Genomic DNA, 12,732 nt, shown 5'->3' with positions numbered 1-12,732 from the left:
CAGACCCGGGCGGTGACTCGCGCCCGCTTCCAAAGGATGACGTTGCCTCTCGCCCCTCGCAATTAAGCGGGTTATTACGAGCTCGCTGCGGTGTGTGTTTCTGGGCCAGGAAGACTTGTCGCTCGCCTAATTAAAGCCAAGATCTGAAATCTTAATATGCTTTCCTTTTTCGTTTTTTAGCACGCAACGGAACCCCGAGGGAATCGAAAGAAAAATCACTTTCTTCGCAGGTTTTGTTGCTCTTGAGCCCGAGCCAAAACGGGTAAACGGAATTGGAAGGGGGGGGTGAGCTCTGTTGCTGCTGCTGCTTTCCTCCGTTTCATTGCTTACTTCTCTTTGTGTGCGCGCTGGATCGCAGGCGGTGAAGCGCGCGCGCCCGACTTCATCGGAGAGATGGGGAGGCAGGCTCCGAATCGGGGAGGAGAGAGGGGAGCTGCTTGCTCCTCTAGGCTGCCTGGAGAAGGAGGAAGGGGACCCGGCACCCTCCTCCGCCCAGTCAAAGATCCCCACCCAGCCAGCGGTTATTGCGCGCCCCGAGGACCTGAGAGCATCTTTTAAGCAAGGTTCAGCTCTGGCGTGAAATGAGAAAGGGTAGCTTCTCTCCAGCAGGACCACTTCTGCTTATAGAGACAAGAGCGCTCTTTTCACGACGTGTGTGTGTGTGTGTACGTGTGAGTAGCAGTCTAGGCTCTGGCTAGCGGCTCCTGAGAAACCAGAAGTTGACAAGGCTTGCTTCCTTTGGTCATCTTCCTATCACAGAGCCTTATAGTGCAATCCTATACCCCAGGCCCTGGAGGCAAATGTGGCCCTCCAGGCCTCTGTTACCTGGCCCTTGGGACTTTCCACAGGCCACACACCCCTTCCCAGGTCACACCCTTTTCTGATGTTGCTTCACATCCTTCTGAGGGTTTGTGCTTGGCTGGGATGTGTCCTTGGTAATGGAGGATAGAGAGGGGTATGTGCTGTAGAAACCAAGCCTACTGTATAGAAGTAAAATGTGTTGGAATTTGACTTGATACTAGGAGAGGATATATTTATTAGATATTATCCTTCCTTCCTCAGGTTAGTGAGTTCACCAGAGTGCCATCCCTTTGCAGTTTAAAGAGGAGTTTGGATAGGCTTATTTTAGCCTTTTAGTATTATAATAATCCAGGAAGCTTTAAGGCAGACTGGATTTTCCTGGCATTGTGCCTCTTTTCTCCCCCTTGAAATACACAGTTTTGAGAAAAGGTAGAAATACTCATTCAGTCTATGTCTTCAAGAATAGCAGATACAGCAGCTTGAAGTAGGCAGGCTTAAAATGCCAATTAAGTTAATAGCACATACTAAAGTCTCACTTAAAAATGGAGCCTGAGCCGGAGTTACAGGTGCTCTCATGTTGCAGACATGATGGAAAAGAGAATGTGCCCAGGCAGGAAGTAGTATATACAGTACAGTGGTACCTCGGGTTACATACGCTTCAGGTTACATACGCTTCAGGTTACAGACTCTGCTAACCCAGAAATAGTGCTTCAGGTTAAGAACTTTGCTTCAGGATAAGAACAGAAATCGTGCTCCAGCGGCATGGCGGCAGCAGGAGGCCCCATTAGCTAAAGTGGTGCTTCAGGTTAAGAACAGTTTCAGGTTAAGAATGGACCTCCGAAACAAATTACCGTATTTTTTGCTCTATAAGACTCACTTTTCCCCTCCTAAAAAGTAAAGGGAAATGTGTGTGCGTCTTATGGAGCGAATGCAGGCTGCACAGCTATCCCAGGAGCCAGAACAGCAAGAGGGATCACTGCTTTCACTGCGCAGTGATCCCTCTTGTTGTTCTGGCTTCTGGGATTCATAATATTTTTTTTCTTGTTTTCCTCCTCCAAAAACTAGGTGCGTCTTATAGAACGAAAAATACGGTAAGTACTTAGTCCGAGGTACCACTGTATAGTTAATGCCTCTTCCTATCAGGGCACAAGAGGGAAGTGATCTCACAGTCCTCCTTAGTAAGTACCACAGGAAGACTCTATGAGCTTCAGCCCCAATAATATGCCTATCTAGCAAAACATGAATTGTTGATTTGACTGTGATAAATATCCCACAAAATTTGCATTCATTGCTGCACCCTCTTGTATGTGCCCCCCCCAAGATTGCCCAAAAGGGAATGTGATCCTCAGGCTGAAAAAGCTTTCCCACCTCTGATCCATACGTCTACTCAGAAACAAGCCCCACTGAATTCAATAGGACATTTCTGTTAGGGTTGCATTGTTAGTGATGAATTCAAACAGCTCAGCCAACCCACACCAGTGGAGTGCAGAGATCTTTTCTCACAAGACAGAGTAAAAAAAAAGCCGAAGTTTTCCAATCCTCTCTCTCCCTTCCTCCCCCCCCCCCATATGAGTGTTCCAGATGTTATTAGACTACAATTCCCATCATCCCTGACCATGGATCATGTGAGCAAGGATCACGTGAGCTGGAGTCTGATAAACAACATCTGGTGGTCCACAGGTTCCTCATCCCTGCTATGAGATGTAGGGTAAATCAGTGTTCAGCTATGTCCTGATGTGAAGACACAGGAGACCACCCAGCAAGTCTGGGTGGGGTCAGTGCCTGATGGGTGACTGCCTGGGAACCACATAGAAGAATGATGGAAGAAAGGTGAAAGTGTACAGGTAGTAAATGTGTCATAGCCCTGCCATCCAAACAATGGCTCAAAGCCAAGACTATATCTGTCCCTCTATCCTTTTCTTAGCTCTGATTCTTTCCTGACCATGCCAAGAGAGACATAGCTAGGCGAACAACTCATCTGACTTTACTCCACTGGTGGCTAAGAATAGACAGGGACAAAGGCAAGGAACAGGAGATCAAATTGTTCTGCTGATGCACCCAGCTTGGCCATGGAAGTGTACTAGGAAAACCCCCAGAGATAACCTACAGCAAGGAAGGGGGAAACCAGGATGGGGAGTGGGAGAGACCCAAAGTTCTGGAGCTGGAGTTGGTGTTTCCATTCTGGGTTCTGAGGTCTAGCGCAAGGCCACAACTTCAGAGAGACCTCCTAAAATTGGTATATCAGAAGAGATTGCAGCCCTCCTCTGATCTTAGTCCAGAAGAGACATCATATCTGATCACATTTTATTACATATTTGTCCATTTATTGTTACATCCATATCCCACCTTTTCTCCAAGGAGCTCAAGGAAGTGTGCATGGTTCTCCCCATCCCTGTTTTATGCTCACAACACTGTGAGGTGGAGAAATGGTAACTGGCCTAAAGTCACCAATGAGCTTCATGGTTGGTCTCTAAGTTCCTAGCCCAACACTCTAACCACCACACCCAACCAGCTGTAGAACTGGGGGGGGGGGTGTTGCTAACATTTGGACTTGCAAGTGTTGTTGGGTTGGAATGCAGCACCATCAGCCCACATGGCAAATGGTTAGGGGTGGTCGGAATTGTTGTCCAACAACATCTGGAAGGCTAGACATTACCCATCCCTGCAGTAGGATGAGTTCTATTCTCCCTAATAGTCATCACGCCACTCAGAAGTGCTAGTCAGTCAACACAGGGACTGAGGGCCCTTAGGCAGGAGGGTTTATTGGAAGAGGAATAAACTACTTAACCCCAGCTGCCAGTGGCTGAGTTAATCTTCTTGGCAAGCAAGGTTAATGGGGTGACGAATACAGGATCTGGAGCCTCCACTATCCTGGAGGGTGAGAATACAGAAATGGAGGAGGAGGAGTTGTTGTAGTAGTAACAGACACTGTGATCCAGCAAGAAATATCTGCTGTGCTTCCACACATCCATGCAATGTGGATGTAGGTATCCTCACACTTTCACATCCACAACATGATCAAGTAAGTCATTGAACTGGCTAAATGTGCCCTTTCATAGGATCTACCTCACAATCTAAGGCATGATAAATGTATTAGGTGATTAGTTGTTAGGGTTGGGAAAATGTCAACTGGCCCCCAAAGCTGTGCCTCTAAGAGCAGCTTGAGCCACAGCACTTAGCAGGGGATACTATTTGTCCATATAGGAATAGCTTTACTCACAGTTCACATTCAGTAGCAATCTGGAGGCAAGCTTAGGTTGCAGTTACAGGTACATACTGAAGTTTAGAGCTAAGTCTCAGCTAAGTTTAGATTAAGTCTGAGCTAAGTCTTGGCGCAAGTGGCGCTGTTGGTTAAACCACAGAGCCTAGGACTTGCCGATCAGAAGGTCCGCGGTTCGAATCCCCGTGACGGGGTGAGCTCCCGTTGTTCGGTCCCTGCTCCTGCCAACCTAGCAGTTCGAAAGCACGTCAAAGTGCAAGCAGATAAATAGGTACCACTCCAGCGGGAAGGTAAATGGCGTTTCCGTGTGCTGCTCTGGTTCGCCAGAAGTGGCTTAGTCATGCTGGCCACATGCTCCCTCGGCCAATAAAGCAAGACTAGCGCCGCAACCCCAGAGTCGGCCACGACTGGACCTAATGGTCAGGGGTCCCTTTACCTTTACCTAAGTCTCAGACTTAGAACATGGACCTGCATCCTTTGTTATGGAGGAGGCATCAGAGATGAGATCGCAGGAAGCAGATGAAGAGGCAAGAGAGTAAGAGAGAGAGAGATGGCAATGTTTTATATGAGTTTGACAGGAAGTCCTCCCTGTTGGACCCACATTCCTCTGAGTACCCATTCTAGCAAACAGGAAATGTTGGACTTGACTGCTCTTTCTGGATATCCCACACACTTGCCAGTTCCCGAATCTCACACCTTTGGTGAAGACACAGCTACCATGATGCAGGTAGAGGGTTGGCAACCTTACTCGTCATATGTAACTAGAGATAAGATTGTGTTGAATGGGTTTTCTTTACTTTAGAAGAAGCTACCCGCTGATTAAAAACAAGAAAGGAATTTGTATTCTCTTCTTCCCCCACCCTATCCCATCATGCACTTCTCCACAAAGGGAAGTGCCATAAAGCTATCTGAAAAGCTACAATGTTCAGATGTGTTTGCCACTAGAAGTCTTTTCAGCTCAGATGTTCTATAATTATGCCTCTTTTCCATTTATTCAATACAGTCAGGGTTAGGCTAAATGGCTTTGGTAAACCACATGAAATACTTTGGGGGCTGTGTATGTATGTTAATGCCTTTTAACGCCATTCCTCCCATATTAAACGAACAAGCTTGCTCTCATTGAAATAATGTCTTCATGGAGATATTTCAGCAGGTTCCCAGTCAATGGGAAAATTAAAGTCTTTTCCAGTTCAAAAATAGCATGTTAGCATTTTTTTTATTTTGTTTTCCTTAAAAGAAAAGAAAAAAAGACCCACCAAACACTGGATAATCAAAATTATCCTGGAGATTTCCCCACCCCCTCCATTCTGAATGACATTACAAAGATTTTTGTTAAAGAAAGCCAGACTAATTGCTGCCAGAAGACTCTTTTCATAGAAAAGTCTGGTTTTCATAAGGCAGCTTGTGTGGGAGTTGTGGTTACATTTAAACCTAGAGGAGGGTTTTTTTTTAAAGTAGGGTTTTCTTAACAGCCATAGGAAAAGACCTCATTTTAGTGAAAATGGGCCGTAATAACACAGGAAAGATATACTAACAAGACTGCCAACTTTGTTCTTGGCTGTGCTCCTCTAGACTTTAACAGTTATAAAATGGGAATAAATCAAGCCAGAGAAGCTTTCTACACCATTCCATGTGGACTAGAGAAAAGAACTGTTGTTATCTTTCAGCTTGCTTTGCACTTGTTGAGAGCACAGGAGCAGTGCTTTGATAAAAGTTGGCATCTATCTATGCTAAGGCCCACCAAGCCAAATTCTGTCCACCAGCAATATATTGTGGCCTACTAGATACGGTACTTGATAACTTCCTGTCCTGTTTCTACAGGCCGAGGCAAAATCCTAAAACATGGGATTCCAACCAAACATCAGGAAGAACTTTCTGACAGTAAAAGCTGTTCAACAGTAGAACAGAGTCCCATGAGAGGTGGCAGAGGTTTTTTAAGCAGAGGCTGAGTGGTCATCTGTCATGTGTAATCTAGTTGAAATTTCTGCATTGCAGGGGGTTGGACTAGATGACCCTCAAGTACCTCTGATCTCTACAATTCTATGAGTCTGTGAGGTTGTTTGAGTCCAGTTTGAGCTGGCACCGGCAGCTACTTGAGTTTTGGGCTTGTTTTACACATAGGCAGTAAGAGCAGCAATTAGACAGATCATCTTGCAAAATCGCTATCACCATCACTACATGATCATATTCTCTTATGTATGGGCAATTCAGGACACCTTCTGCCATGTCTAGCATACTGGTAGGCCTTTATCTCTAGGACAGGATATGCCTATCCCCCCAATAATGAGAGGAGAATTCTTCCTCTCCAAATTACCAGAGGGTGAGGCCACTTTCTTATCAGTCAGGAAAAGTAAAGGCCTGAAGTATTGGTTTGGCCCAGAATTCTTCTCCTGAGACGTGCAGCACTGGCACTTTTTAGCAGAGATTAGTGAAACCCACTCTGATAATTCTGCATTGTTATACAGAATTCTCCGAGTGGGTTCACTAATCTCTGCTGAAAACAATTCCTGCCATCAGAGTCTTATGGGGGATTATTCCATGGGAGTGAATGGCAAAGCAAAATGTTTATATAGCACAGCCTGTCAGGATCCCTGACATGCTAGGACTACCCAGTGCTTTCAGTGCCCTGATGTGCCTGTGATATTACTGGGACGTGCAAGGGCTGAAAAGCCTTAGTGCCTGCTGCAGCCTGCATGGTTTATGCATATGTGGTCATCCCTGTGGAGTCATCTAGAGGTCAGAAAGGGTGTGACTTGCACCATACAGGCCACAGCAGGCCTCCAGGCTCTAGATATTCTTCTAAATACTTCCTGGAGGCATTCAAGGCTGCTCTCAGAAACTGAGATACAAGAAGAGGACACCGAATCATTCCTAGGGGATGATCCTGAAGATCATCTTGAGATGGTGCTCAGAAAGAAGCAATAGCTTAGCCAGGCAGGGATGCAGTTAGGTAATTTGCAATTCTGGGCTTAATCAGTGAAAATTTGGGGGCAGAAGACTTAATGATGCAGGCAAGCGGGTGCTCCTCTTTAGATGGTACTTCAACATCAACATCAAAGGGGCTACTCTGTTCTAAACTTAAAAATGGAAAGTGTAATGTTGGTGGTCAACAAAGAGGTTTAAAGACTCTCTCATTCAGCTATGAGTGATCACCAAAGAAAAAAGAAGAAGAAGGTACTATGTACATCGGTATGTGGTTAGCAGTCTTGCTGTGCCCTCCCAGCGCATTCTGCCTAGTGGGCTCTGGACATCTTTCCCAAAGTCCTGTCCTGATGGTACCACTTCAAGCCAGCAACAGAACACACCCAAGTAGATGTTATGAGGGAAGAACACAGTCTGACTTCAGAGGATGCCTAGCATTTGAATGCCATTATTTGTACACACATATACTCAGATGGTATGATAGCATCATTAGCATTTAATGGAATGTTGGCTCCATGGTTGAGTTTTGGATCCTGTTGCTGAGCAGTTTGTTCACTGATCATCTCAATTTCACTTTTGGAAGACAAGTCAATGTTCATCCTGTATTACAAATACTGGATTGAACAGGGGTTCGGTCTAGTTTACCTCCAAGATCACTTCCAGCACTATGATTCTGTTTATATCCCATGGTTCCCTGTTGTTACTTTTGTTTATAAACCATATACATTTGTTGGTGATCTGTACTGTAGTTGTACCATGAGTTCGAGAAGGAAGTAATATCATGTGTGCAAAATAGAAGGCTGAAGTGATGTATTGTAATAATAAATTACTGGAATTCAAATTAATAATCTACAATGTATTCTCGTAATTCAAAGTAACCTAAAATGTTGTTATGCTATGCAGCATGATCCATTCTTTGTTAAGTAAAATCTTGCCATTTTTAATCTGAATGACTCCTCTTTAGGGTGATAGCTGAGTGGTACTTGTCTCCTGTCATCCAGTTTGCTACACCTGGCTTCTCAGGGGCCACTTGTTCTCTCTCTAGACTAGGGGTGGACAGATAGTAGATTCTGATCTCCTGGTAGATCTCTGGGTTCTTTGCAGCAGATCAACAAAGGTTTCTAAATTATTTAACAACAGCAACCACAAAATGGCTTCTCCCCATTAGGCTGCTGAAAAGAAGAAAGCTGACCAGAGAGTGGATTTTTCCTGTGAAAGGACTATCCTCTCAGTTCATTTATGGTCTTGAAAATAAATTCCTAGGCTCAGAATGAGGCATCCTGTTTTTTTTAATTATAACTATTAAATTAAGCTGTTCTTTTGCAGTTAGCACAGGATAATAGCTCTTGAGGTTCTAAGTAAAAAGCAAAGTAGATTCAACAAGCCCGAAGTCTGCCAACCCCTGTCTAGATCATGTTTTTCACTCAGGGTTCTTTGTGCTTTCTGTTCATGGATTCTGCAAAATTTTACCATGCCCCACGTCTGGTATCTCACTTTCCACTCCTATGCCAGTCCATCACCCACATTCCGAGAGTGGGAGTGAGTGCGACAGGGATGGGGAACCTGAGACCCTCCAGGTGAGACAGAGACACTGTTGAACTCCATCTCCCATGAACCTTAGGCAGCATGGTCAATGCCCAAGAATGATGGGAGCTACAGTCCAACAACATTTGGAGGACCACATGGGTTCTCCATCCTTAGTCCATGAGTAACATGTAGCCCAACCTAATCTTTTCAGTTGTAGCACTCCATTTATGGAACTCCCTTCCCTAAGAGAGTCACCTGGTGCCATCTTTATTTTATTTTCAGTATCTGGTGAAAACTTTTTTTTTTATTTTGCCCCAAACTTCTAATACAATATGCATTTTATGCTAGAAATCGTCACTACTACCACCACCCTCTTCTTGATTTTAATGCTGCTTGATGTCATTATTGTTTTCTGGGTTTGATTGCTGAATTGATTGTTAAATATTTTTTATTGCTGGTACTGGATTTAGGAAAGCTGCTCTAGGAGCTTTGTCAATTGAAGAGTGGGACAAATAAATAAAAATACTTCGAATAAAAAGTAGGAAATGTGTAAGGGCTGAAAACAGAGCAAGGGAAACCCAGAGAGTGTCTATATAAAGGTGTGATATAAAATTGAAACTGGCTGGATTGGCTCCTGAGTTCTTCCCTCCCCCCCCCCATCCCACACCAGAAGCCTGAGGACAGGATTATACACAAATCAATGGATTTAGGACTGAGTTCACAGGGCAAAGTGATAGGCTTTCCCCAAAATAGCCTGGATGGGGGTTTTGGGGGGGGAGAAGAAGAAGAGCTAACCCAGTAAATCCATTATTAAAGGGACTTGGAGAAGCTTATTTTGGGGTTTTCTTTCTTTCTTTCTTTCTTGACCATGTGACAAAATTTGCCATGCAAATGAACATGAAGTCACTCACAGAAGGCTGTAAAAACAAATTCTGGCATTGGTGCGATTTGCTTTGTTTTCTCCAAAGAACAACACTTAGATTGAGCTGCAGGAGTCTTGGAGAAATCAAAGGGTAAAACTCCCTCTGCCCTTCAAATATTTTAGCAATGCTAAAGCAAACATCAGGCACTGAGAAGAGAACAGAAAACCAACCCAAATCTTTCTTGGTCCACAGCAGATAAGATGAGGAACTCACAGCAAGATAATGCTAGCTGAATGGTTTTATTCCTCTTCCTTTTACTGTATTTTTGTAGGTTTTATATGCCTTTGCATACTACCCTGAAATAGATTTTTGGATGAAGGGTGCTTTATTATCGTATTTAAACAAACAAGCACACAGAATCAAGTAAGGACTTATCCCTACAAACCCTAACCTGTGTCTGGACTGTACCCTTTCAAATTGCAGGGGTACACAACTGAATAGTGCATGAAAATCCCCTACAGTAGAAAAGGAAGCATCAGGGAGACCTGTGCTCTAGTCTAGCAACAATAGATTTCTACGCATAGGGGTAATCTTGTATGCAAACGTTCCCTCATGTGAGCATTTACCTACAGTTATGAAAGGCAGATCCCAGGCACAGATTTACCACTTCACCTGCTATTTGTAGGAACTAGGCCTGTGATGCTCAGATCATAGCCTATAGTCTTGGGTCCAGCTGCAACCATTTCTGTTGTTCATAACTTTGTGAACTAAGGCCTGGTCTTCAACCTAGGGTATATTGTAACAAAAGTGCCAAACTAGTGGAGTGGTCATGGTGTTGAAGACAGATTCCAACCCCCACTGGGTCTGTCACTGTCTCTTATCCTAACCAAAATAGATGATGGACAAAATAGGCGATGAAGGCTATGTTTGCTACCTTGAGTTTTTTGCAAGAAAGGACTACCAATGTCATAAATACAACTTTAATCGAAATAGATGGCATTCAGCTTACACCTAACGCACTGAGGGTGTAAGTTTTATGGTAGGAGGTTTTCCCCACCACCCAGAACCTGATTTTCTATGAAGCAGAAAATGGAACATTGAAAGCAACCCATTAAAGAAGTATGCTTCCTTGCTCCAGTATGTACATGCACTAGTATATTGAAAGTATTTGGATGTTAGACAGAAAACTATTTAAAGCTGCAGCCCTATACCCACTTACTTAGGAGCAGGTCCCATTGAGCTCAGTGGGAGTAGACGTATAGGGGACTGCAGTGTTGGTTACCTTGATGGAATAATTTTGAACCCAAACACTCCAATGCAATGGATTGTGTAGTCATTCTAAGCAGGCTTCCTTCTCAGCTATGTCATCATTCTAAGCAGACACCCAAGGCAATTTCTTCCCACTTCTCTGTCACTGGCGGCAAGGAGGTCATTTCAGATTTCAGTAGGCACAGGGCACAAGAGATTTCAGCAGAGAGATGCACAGTTCTGAGCAAGAGAGTTAAGAGTTCACTCTTGGATGTAGTCAAGAGTCCACTTCACAGTGTTTCAAGAGGCTTTCTTGAAACCTTCCTTTTTATATCACATAATAGCCCCATAGCAATGCTGTAAGCACAAATCTAGCGATTCGCCCTATTTTTTTTCTTACGGGAAATGTCGTATCCCGTTCACATACTTAAGTAGAACGCAGGACCATTTAATTGTTTCATAACAATGGGTGCTTTGTGAACAGGGGTGGCACTTTAGGATTTTGACAGAGAGATTTTCCAGCTGGGGTGGGAAATGCAAGATTCGCAGGAAGACCCCTGTCTTAGATACCTTCAGCCTCATCCTACCCAATCTGGCCTACCCTACCACAAGCCCTGTGCATTTTAAGAGCATTTTGCTGGAGTTACATTTCATATCTCTTTTTTAAAAAATCCAGCCAGAGATATAGCTGCTCCTACAGAAGAAAGGCATAATCGCATATGTTCTGAATCATGGAAGGTGGGAGAGATTACCTCCCCCCCCCCCCACTCCCAAGTGGCATTGATGATCAATGGGACCAAATGAGAGGACTTCTGTGTAATTGGGTTATAGATCTTGCAGTGAGTGGAATAAAAGATGCTGTGTTTGTGTCCCTCTTCGGAAGGGCTGATAACCTTGTGCTCCTGAGAAGGGCTCGGTTTTTTGGTGGATTTTATTGAGAGAGAGAGATCCATTTTGTTTGAGACTGAAGCTGCCATAAATCGCCTTCTTCACCCTGCTGTGGTCCCCATGACATGTTAGCAGGATGCCCCTGGATTTCGCCTCTGTGTGGGTGTGTGGTTTTTCCTTCTCTTTTCTTCTCTATATCTCTCTTCCCCCCACCCCCAATTCCTCTCCAGTGTTCTCTCCTCATTTGCCGAGGCTGGGATTTGATAAAAGCAGACAGTATTAGAGAAAGAATTTGATTGAAATGGCGTGTGCCAAGCGGATGGGAGCCAGCGAGGGACAAAAGCGCCCAGAATCCATGGCCACTCGAGCAATTATTCCTCCACGCTAAAGGTGGATTAGTGCTATGGAAAGAAGCATATGTTTGGCCTGGGGCGACTCTCCCCCTGGCTGGCTTTAGAGAATGAGCGCCGGGAAAGGAGAGAGAGAGAGAGGGAGAGGGAGAGAAGAGGCTGAACCTGGCCTGGAATATCAAACTAGGAGAAGGCCAGGCAAGCGCACTCGCAGCCCCCGCCGAAGGGGAAGGGAAAGAGGGGCCAGAGGTGAACATCGCCCTGAAAATGACAATGGGAACAAATAAGCAGCCGGTCTCCAAATCTCATTCCCCAGAAGCCGGCCCTAAATGGAGGGATCGGGGACAAGTCTTTGCTGGGCTCCTTCCTGCCCAGATCTGGTTCTCCAGCAGCAGCATCAACAACCAAAAATCTTGCCCATATTCAGAAGCAGATCAGTTCTAGCTTGTGTTGTGCTTGACCGCATTTCCTCACTCAGATAAAGCGCAGACTGGATTTGCAAGCGTCTCTTTTGCACGTTGTATGTCGCTAGGGCAAAACGCACGCACGTTCTCCTCCTGTCTTTCAGTGAGTTGATTCGTTTGACTTATTCTTTGGGGATGTTTTCCTGAGATTTGGTTTCTGCGCGCAAGTGAGCTTTCAAAAATCCTTTGGCAGTATTGTGCAAAAGAAGCCACATTCTGGAAGGGCGTCAGTCACCAAGACGCCCCAAAGGGCTCTTCTCCCTCGGGTCACCTTCGGGCTGTTCATTTTGCAGATCCACCAGGTGGAAGGTTATTTGGAGCATCTCCTCTCTCCCACCATCCTCTTCCTGCCTGCGATGATCTTTAAGGCAGCAGGCTGATTCACTCTCGAAGGCTCCTCTCCTGATTTCTGCACCTTACCCCACTGGCTTTGCAGGAGGCCCTGTCGA

Source organism: Podarcis raffonei, chromosome 7 (genome assembly GCF_027172205.1).
Source record: "Podarcis raffonei isolate rPodRaf1 chromosome 7, rPodRaf1.pri, whole genome shotgun sequence".
NCBI lineage: Eukaryota > Metazoa > Chordata > Lepidosauria > Squamata > Lacertidae > Podarcis > Podarcis raffonei.
The sequence above is the reverse complement of the archived record's forward strand: the minus strand, read 5'-3'. Positions refer to the sequence as shown.